This window comes from Vigna radiata, chromosome 9 (genome assembly GCF_000741045.1).
Source record: "Vigna radiata var. radiata cultivar VC1973A chromosome 9, Vradiata_ver6, whole genome shotgun sequence".
NCBI classification, from domain to species: Eukaryota; Viridiplantae; Streptophyta; class Magnoliopsida; order Fabales; family Fabaceae; genus Vigna; species Vigna radiata.
This window is the reverse complement of record NC_028359.1, coordinates 14,781,236-14,790,747: the sequence shown is the minus strand read 5'-3', so window position 1 is coordinate 14,790,747 and position 9,512 is coordinate 14,781,236. Positions and strand designations below refer to the sequence as shown.

At 36.4% G+C, this 9,512-nt stretch overlaps 1 protein-coding gene across 1 annotated transcript in view; it reads right to left on the bottom strand.

The window, feature by feature from the left end:
* Positions 1-1,845: 1,845 nt before the first annotated feature.
* LOC111242568 (probable glutamate carboxypeptidase LAMP1) overlaps positions 1,846-9,512 on the bottom strand; it is a 15,841-nt gene continuing 8,174 nt past the window's right edge. Inside the window, exon 5 of the transcript XR_002669759.1 lies at positions 1,846-1,866. The gene's annotated coding sequence lies outside the window, so the exon portion shown is untranslated. The remainder of the gene's footprint in view (positions 1,867-9,512) is intronic.

Genomic DNA, 9,512 nt, shown 5'->3' with positions numbered 1-9,512 from the left:
TTCGAGCGTCCGTTGCCCGGGCATCGGGGCCACCGCTCAGGCGACCAGCGGTGATATGGCTTGCGTTGTTTTCTCGTTCTTGTCGCCTGGGCTTCGGGTCTTCCCTCTTCTTAATGCCTTTTTGTCCCTTTTTGAGCTCCATCTTCTATAATTTTCACTTCTTCTTCCGGTATTTCTTCAATCTCTGTCAAAACAAGGGGAATTTGTTAGAAAATTGTTGAAATCAACCTCAACTCTCTTATTCACACAATTTATTGAAAACATAGGAGTCCAAGCAAGTTTATAAGTGAAAAAGGGTGCGTTTAGTATCAAAATCAAATAGCAAATAACAGTGTTTTAAACCGTTATCAGGGCAACATATGCCTCACTTCACTCTGCAATTTTTGCTTCTAATTCATTCCCTTACTCCCCCTTCTAAAAAAACGACATTCTATCCTTTTCACAACAATTTTTCTTCCATAATCCAACTCCTCTTTGTAAACCACTCCAAATCCACCATACCCAAAATGTTTTCTTCACTAAAATTTTTCGTTAGTTGCCGAAGAAACTCAATTAACAAGGTAACACGTTGACCTTCAATTCTCGGAACAACATTCTTTTCATTTTCTAAATTCTTAACCTTTCTTAATGTCCAATGTCAGTTTTTGATATGGCACACGCAAAAGACAAGCACAACCATTGCAACAATAAACACACCAAAAACCAAAATACATGCAATCCACGTAGGAGAGAGTGAAAAGCCACTTGATGGTGGATTTAGACTTCCGGTTGGTACATCACCAGAACTGATTGACGAAGTTGTTCGACTGCCATTTTCATGCCAAGAGAACAAAAGTTGAGTTAATGTCCCTTGAGGCATATACTCGTACACCAAAAGCTTTTCGTCGCCTTCAATATAATGTCCTAAAAAAGTCACTAAGTGCGTGATAACGGTTGAAAAACCGTTATTTTTATACTTAATTTTGATATCAAATGAACCCGTGTTGACTTAGAAACTTTTTTTGACTCATGATTTTTCTTTAGTTTTAAGAATAAAAGAGTTGAGGACATGTTTTTTGATTTTAACATTAGAATCCCTTGATTTTGTAGGTTTTTGGAATGAATTGAAAGAAAGGTTGAAGTACCAAGGGTTGCAGTGCAAAAAAGTCAATCAGTCAACCAGAAAAGTCAACAGTCAATCGGAAAAGTCAACAATCAACCAGAAAGGTCAAACAGTTGACTAGAATTTTGACCAGAGCGCTGGGCGGTGGTTTTGGGCGCTGAGCGACAGTGAGGCAAACCATTGAGCGCCACTTTTGAGCACCGAGCGCTGGGGACGCGGGCTTGGACCTGTTTTATGTTATTTTTAGGTTTAATACATCTTTTGGTCCCTACTTTTATGGGTTTAGTTCAAAATGATCCCACCTTTTAAAAATGTTCAAAAAGGTCCCATATTTCGTTAAAAAATGTTCATTTCGATCCTTTTCGCTCGCACCATTAAAAACCTAACGGTGCAAATGCCACCGTGGCAAAACTGAGTGATCTGTTAAGTTTTAAAAACACGTGTCCTTGTAGTGTGTAAATATTTAAAAAAAAAAATTAAGATGATGTAAGGTCATCATTTCCTCTTTAACATTCCCCATTTTCTCTCTCATAGTCTTTCATTTTCATTAATGGAGAGTTATATATTGCAGTAATAACATCAACAAAAACTTGACAATAAAAAAGAGTATTAACTAGGTGAAATTACACTTATATAAAAGAGTGAGAATGATAAATAGATGACACATCTGGTTTGTAACTAGCAAGAATATCGACATCTATTCCTCTCAGCACCTCTCTGTTTTTGAATGAAATGAACGTGATATCATCATGATGCTGTTTTTCCTGTATAAAACAAATACCAAATAACCCCTCTTTCTTGAATTTTATAGTAGTGAACAAAGAGCACAAAACCCTAACAACAAGAAAGATGCTGAAGCTAAATTCAAGCAAATCTGAGAAGCATATGATGTATGTCAATGCAGTATACCCATTTCAAAAATTTTAGTTTTTTTGAAGTAATTTGAGTTTTTTTTCTTTGTTTTCTCCTTAAAAGTTGTAATTTTGATGATGCGTTTGGATGGGAAACTGTTATTAATTTGTGGGTTTTCTTGTTTTGCCCTAATTTGAATGTTTAACTGTATAATTAGTACTTGAGAACACTATTCAAATTTGATGGTGTAGTGTTTTGTGTAAAATTGCAATTTTTTTCTAGGGTTTTCAATTTTGAGTTTCTTGGGTTGAATCTAAAAGGCTGGGATAGGTTTTTGGTTGACAGCATCAGTTGGTAGTTTGATATTTAAAAGTTTTCCAATTTTTGATTTTTCTGAGGTGGGTTTAGGTGGTTTTTCTTTTTCAGATTTGAATTGTGAAGCAAGTCTTGAGTGATCCCCAGAAGCGAGCCGTGTACGATCAGTATGGTGAGGAGGGGTTGAATAGGGTGTCGCCGAGTGGTGGTGGTTTTCTTGGTGGCAACGTTGGTGGGTCGACGGATTCCGATTCAATCCCAGAAATGTTCTGAGTTTTTTGGGTTCACAAGTCTCCTTGGTCATGGTGGAATGGGGGACATGGGTGGCCTGGATTTTCCAAGGGTGAAAGATGCCATCTTAATTTTTTTAAAATATTTACCCAGTGCAACGTGCCACGTATCTATAAAATTCACACCTCATTCAAGTTTGGCCACGTTGGCATTTGTACTGTTGGATTTTTAACGGTGTTAACAAAAAGGACCAAAATGAACAATTTTTAACAAAATATGGGACCTTATTGAACTTTTTTAAAAGGTAGGATCATTTTGAACCAAACCCCAAAAAGTAGGGACCAAATGATATATTAAACCTTATTTTTATGATCTGTTTGGGCTTGAACTTGTTTTCTGTTATTTTTATGCCCTATTTAAAGCCCACAAAGTCTTAGGGTTTGCATCTTTTGATGGCTTAGACACAGAAACACGCTTTGCACCCCTTTGGGGGTAGATTTGGAGATGGTGACAACTCTCCTTTTCTCCTTTTTAGGGTTTCTATCTCTTCCATTCCATTATTCACCTAGTTTCTCCATGACGATGGAGAACTAACCTTATTTGTTGCTGGGGAAAGATGTAACCTCTAAACTCTCGTATATTGAAATTCTTATTTTATTCATGTGCTTGCTTATGCTTATATTATCAATTGTTGGGTTTCTTATCTATGCTTAATGCTTTTATCGTTTAACTCATTCGGTAAATGTTGTTTGTCTTTATCGATACGGAGACGTACGGTAATGTCATGAACTGGTAGGAAATTTCTTGATTAAGCTAATACCGCCTAGAGATAGGGGTAGGACAATCAATTGTATTTTGCTTCTATTTATAATGCATTGCTAATTACTAGGGGAGACTAGAGATAGTAAGCCAGTAATTAGTAATAGGCTCTTTTCACCAAGAGATTGGGTTTAGGGTAGACTAAGAAAGTTTGCATGACAATATGATAATAAAGTGAATTTAATAAGAAAAGTAGATATATGAGAGTGATTGGGTGAAATCTGAACGCTAAAAACAAATCCACCTCATATTATCAACATCATCCATCCACTGTTGTGTTTAACCTCAATTGATCAAATTGAATTCATGTTTACTTTTGTGTACTTTATATTAAAAAAACCCCAAATTATTGTTCTTCTAGTCTTGATTGGTTAAGCAAAAGCACAATAGTTTAGTGCCATGAGTCTCTTGGGAAAACGATTCTTGGACTTATCATTTTATTATTACTTGATACGATCTAGTACACTTGCCAGAGTGTTATCAAGCTTTTGGCGCTGTTGTCGGGGACTCGTGGTATAACCATTCTATGTGTGTGATTCTTAAGTGATTAGACTTTCTATCTCTTTATCTATCTTTCTGTTTTTATCTTTCTGTTCTTATGTTTTTCTTTATATATATAAAAGAAATGAAAAAAAAATCTTTTTCTATTTTTATCTTCCTGTTTTAATTTTCATTTATTTAAACAGAGTGCACTCTTGAGATTGAGAATCCTTAGAGTTGGTGACAAGGAAAGTTTCGAGATTTTGTTGGTGTCATGAAGGAAGGAAGAATGCCAACATAGAATATCAACACCTACTGATGGGTGTTTGGGATTTATCGGGTCAAGCTAATGACGTTAAAGAAGCAGTTGCTGGGAGGCAACCCAGTTTCTGATTTTATTTGATTTTATTTCATTTGATTTTATTTTTTTTATTTCTTAGGTTACATGCTGCTTCAGATGGCAGAGATGACAACATCTACTGAAGGATGTTAAGAAAGATTAGCATCTACTGATGGATGCTATATGATTAGACATTTACTAATGAATGTCATTAATAGCATTTACTGATGAATGCCACTGGGATAACATCTACTGAGGGATGCTAAAAGATTTAGGTATCTACTAAAGGATACAGGTGTTAAGTCCCTGGCTAGTGTACCAGATCGTTATCAAGTAATAAAAAATGGGTAAGTCCAAGTATCGTTTCCCAAAGGACTCTTAGGCCTTAACTTTCATGTAAACCAGTCGCATAAGACTTGAGAAGAAATTAATTTTAGGGTTTTGAATGCAAAGAACAAAAGTAAATATGCAAAATGCAGTGAATCAATTGGCTAGAAAAGACTATGGATGAACGGAGTTGTTGGGGTTTACAATTCCATCTAATCCACCCTCTTATATCTACTCTTCTTATCTACTTAGCTTATTTATCATATTGTCATGCAAACTTTCTTAGTCTACCATAAACCCAATCTCTTGGCAAAAAGAGCCTACTACCAATTACTGGCTTGCTATCTTTAGCCTCCCCTAGTAACTAATAATGCATGATAAACAGAAGCAAAATACAATTGATCGTCCTACCCCTATCTCTAGGCAGTATTAGCATAACCAAGGAATTCCCCCCAGTTCATGACATTACTTTACGTCTCCGTATCAATAAAGACAAACAACATTTACCGAATGAGTTAAATGATAAAAGCATTAAGCAAAGGTAAGGAACCCAACAATTGATAAAGTAAGCATATGCAAGCATATAAAGAAGATAAGAATTTTGATATAAAAGAGTTGTAAAAGATTACATTGTTCCCCAACAACCTAGGGTTTAGTTCACCATGGAAATGTTGAATCTAGATGAAAGTAATGAAAGAATGGAAGAATAAACCCTTAATTTGGTAGATTGGAGCCTAAGCATCCAAGGAACCTCCTCCAAGGTGTGTAGAACAACTCTAGACGTCTCTGCTGGCCAAAAGATTCCAATTTGAATCGCACTAGGTCTATTTATAGACCAAAAAGATAACAGAATCTAAGCCAAATAAAAACAGATAATCGTTCAGCGCCTAAGTGAACCGCTCAGCGGTTTGCTTCTTAGTCGCGCCACCGCTCAGCATTCAGTTTTACCGGTGAGCGTTTTCCCTCTAATCGCTCTAACCGCTCAGCACTGATTTTGGCCGCTGAACGGTTCATAGACTTTTCTTTTCTTCCTTTTTCTTCCTCTTTCTTGAGTCTAAGTCCGTCCTAATTCACTTTCATCTTCAATTCTCATTAAAACCCTGCAAAACAATGCCAAAACAAGCATAATATCTCTAAAACCAACTTTTGACTCTCCAATGACTCAACTAAGTGTTTTACTTGATTTTAAGCTCATTCTTAGCCACAAAGGGTGTGTTTTGATATCATATTTTAGCATAAAAATAACGGTTTTTAGATAGTTATCAACAGGAAGGTACACCTACTGATGGGTGATGGTAAGGTTTGCACATACTGATGGGTGCTAGAAAGGTTTGGGTTAGGCTCGTGACGTTAAACAAGCGCTACCTAGCAGGCAACCCAGTTGATTGATTTATTTTTGCATGTTTTAATTCTTGTTCTAGTCGCATATGTGAGATAATTGATTGGAAATTGCATAAAAATTAAATTTTGAAAGTTGAATTTGAAGCTTTAAAGGGTTAAAATGTTTTAAAAAAAAGAAAAAAAAAAGAGAGAGGGGTGTAAACCGCGCACCGCCGGGCAGTGAACTCACCGCTGGGCGGTGGCGTCATTGGGGGTATATGTATTTTACTAACGCTTAATGAGATTTCTTGTGGTTTTGTGAATTGTACTTGATGCAAGGATGACCTCCTCATTAGAAAAGAGGCTCAAGGCTATGGGAAACAAGAGGAAGGAATCAGAGTCGGAGCAGCTGAAGCTTCAGTTATGAAGGAGATGAGATAGCATTTACTGATGGATGCTCACTAGAACAAGATTTTCTATCTTTTGTTTTTGTATTTATTTGTTTCTATTTAGTAGTGTAGGATTGATGAACTTGGTTGGACACTATATATGATGCAGTGGTGTTACTATTGGTTTTTGCATGATGGGTATTGCTTGATAATGCTTTGATATTGATGAAGTTGAGATTGCACAATATGCTGATATACAGGTGGTGTTCACAAGCTGTGTGAACAAATGCATTGTGGTTTTGTGATTGTGATTATGAGGCTAAGTAGGGTATTTGATTGAATGATTGGAATAAGCTTGTGTGAGGTTTTTGAGCTCCAGAGTTCTTATTGATATATTTGCTATCTATGTGAAAGCATGAATGATTTTGCCTGAGTTTCTGTGATTGATTGAATTGCATGTATGTGTCATATGATCAAGGCTGTTTTTGATAAGCCCTTTCTTAGCCAATGCATAAAATTTCATCCCACATGAAAAAGAACATCTTATGTTCTACCCTTTTTGAACCTAAGCCTTAAACAAGATGAAAACCCTTGCTTTGAAAATCTTTTCCTTGAGTTAGGCTGAGAAATATTTTTGTGGTATTGTTAAAGGTTCAAGTTTGGGGTTGTTGGGAGAATTGAAAAAGAAAATAAAAGTTAGACATTGAGCTTATGTGTTGAAAAGAAAATGCATGAGAAAAGATGAAAATGATAGAAAAAGCAAAGCATGAAAAGAAAAGCTCAATGTGAAGAAAAGGGAAAGTTGGGAATGAGTGAGATTGGTAAAAAAAGAGTCTGTGCTTGAACTATGAATGTATAGATAATTCTCTTAACTCAAGGGTTTTGTGATCTAGAAAAACCAATTTCCTTGTTAGCCCAACCACATTATAAGCCTTGAAAAGTTCTTGTGATGACATGTGTATGTGATGATGTTTGATTGTGGCAAATGAAAGGCAACTTTGTTTTATGTGACATGTGGATAGTAGAGGGAAGCAGTGACCTTTATACACCTTTGAGTGAAAAACTTTTGAGTGCTTAAGTGAAACACTTGGTGAGGAAGAATTCCATGAATCTATGATTATAACTATGCTTAGCTAATTGATCATTCATTAGAATAGCATCTATTGGAATATTATGTTATTATGTGAACACCATGATGAGTAATTTGAATCAAAGCATGTGCACATCTTGACTAAATTCTATTGGTAAGTTGATTTGAGTGATTACTTATCTTGATAGAAAGAGCTTTTGAATGTGATTGAACCATTGTGTTGATTTGTTGAAGACTAAGTTTCATCTTGTTTGCTTGAGGACAAGCAAAGTTTCAAGTTTTGAAAAGTCAAATAGAATGCAGAAAAGTCAACCAATCAACCAAAAAAGTCAACTAGAAAAGTCAATTAGTCAACCAATTGACTAGAGCGCTGAGCAGCGGTTTTGGGCGCTGAATGGCAGTGAGGCAAACCGTTGAGCGCTGTTTTTGAGCGCTGAGCGTTAGGGACGCGAGCTTGGACCTGTTTTATGTTATTTTTATGATCTGTTTGGGCTTGGACTTGTTTTCTGTTATTTTTATGCCCTATTTAAAGGCTAGAAAGTCTTAGGGTTTGTATCTTTTGATGTCTTAGACACAGAAACACACTTTCAACCCCTTTGGGGGTAGATTTAGAGATGGTGACAGCTCTCCTTATCTCCTTTTTAGGGTTTGTATCTCTTTCATTCCATTATTCACCTAGTTTCTCCATGACGATGGAGAACTAACCTTATTTTTTGCTGGGGAAAGATGTAACCTCTAAACTATCCTATATTGAAATTCTTATTTTATTCTGGTGATGCAGCACTCGGAAGTCCAAATGCAACATAAGGTCGTTTTTCACTCTCTCCTGCTTGGACGACAGGTATTGTGTTTATTTGTGTGTTTTTTATCGCGGTGGTTGTGCTTCTCTTTTGCATGTGTCATACCAAGAACTGGCATTGGACATTGGGAAAGGTTAAGAATCTAGAAAACAAAAAAAAAGGCAGGGAATGAATGAATTGGAACTATAGGGGAGGATTTCAAGTGGTTTATAGAGGGTAATTGGACTGTGGAACTATAATTGATGTGAAGAGAATGAAATGTGGTTCTTGTAGAATGGCAAGTCAGGGAATGAATGAATTAGAAGCATAAATTGAAGGTGACGAAAAGCTTTTGGTGTACGAGTATAAGGCTCAAGGGACATTAACTCAACATCTATTCACTTGGCGTGAAAATGGCAGTGGAACTACTCCGTAAGCGGATCTAGTGATGTACCAATTGGAAGTCTAAATGCACCATCACTTGGTTTTTCACTCACTCCTACTTGGATTGCATGTATTTTTGTTTTTGGTGTGGTTATTATCGTTGTGGTTGTGCTTGTCTTTTGCGGGTGCACATTGAGAAAGGTTAAGAATTTCGAAAACGAAAAGAAAGTTATTCTGAGAATTAAGGGTCAACGTGTTACCATGTCAATTGAACTTCTTCAGAAGGAAACAAAAAAAATTCAATGCAGAAAACATTTTAAGTAGGGGAGGATTTGAAGTGGTTTACAAAAGGGAATTGGATGGTAGAACTAAAATTGTTGTAAAAAGAGTGAAATGTGGTTCTTGTAGAAGGAGAAGTCAGGGAATGAATGAATTGGAAGTAGAAACTGCAGTTGTTAGTAAAGTGAGGCACATTCACTTGGTGGCTTTTTAGGACATTGTATTCAAGGTGACGAAAAGTTTTTGGTGTACCAGTATATGGCTCAAGGGACATTAACTCAACAACTATTCTCTTGGCGTGAAAATGGCAGAGGAACTACTCTGTCAAGCGGTTCTGCTGATGTACCAATCAAAAGTCTAAATGCACCATTACGTGGTTTTTCACTCTCTTTTACTTGGATTGCATGTATTTTAGTTTCTGGTGTGGTTATTATTGTGGTGATTGTGCTTCTCTTTTTTGTGTGCCAAATCAAACACTGACTTTGGACATTGAGAAAGGTTAAGAATTTAGAAAGCGAAAAGAAAGTTGTTCGGAGAATTGAGGGTCAACATGTTACCATGTCAATTGAACTTCTTCACCAAGTAACAAAAAATTTCTATGAAGAAAACATTTTGAGTAGGGGGNATTTGAAGTGGTTTACAAAAGGGAATTGGATGGTAGAACTAAAACTGTTGTAAAAATAATGAAATGTGGTTCTTGTAGAATNGGAAGTCAGGGAATGAATGAATTGGAAGCATAAATTGCAGTTTTGAGTAAAGTGAGGCACGGGCACCCTTGAGTAAAGTGAGGCACGGGCACCCTGTG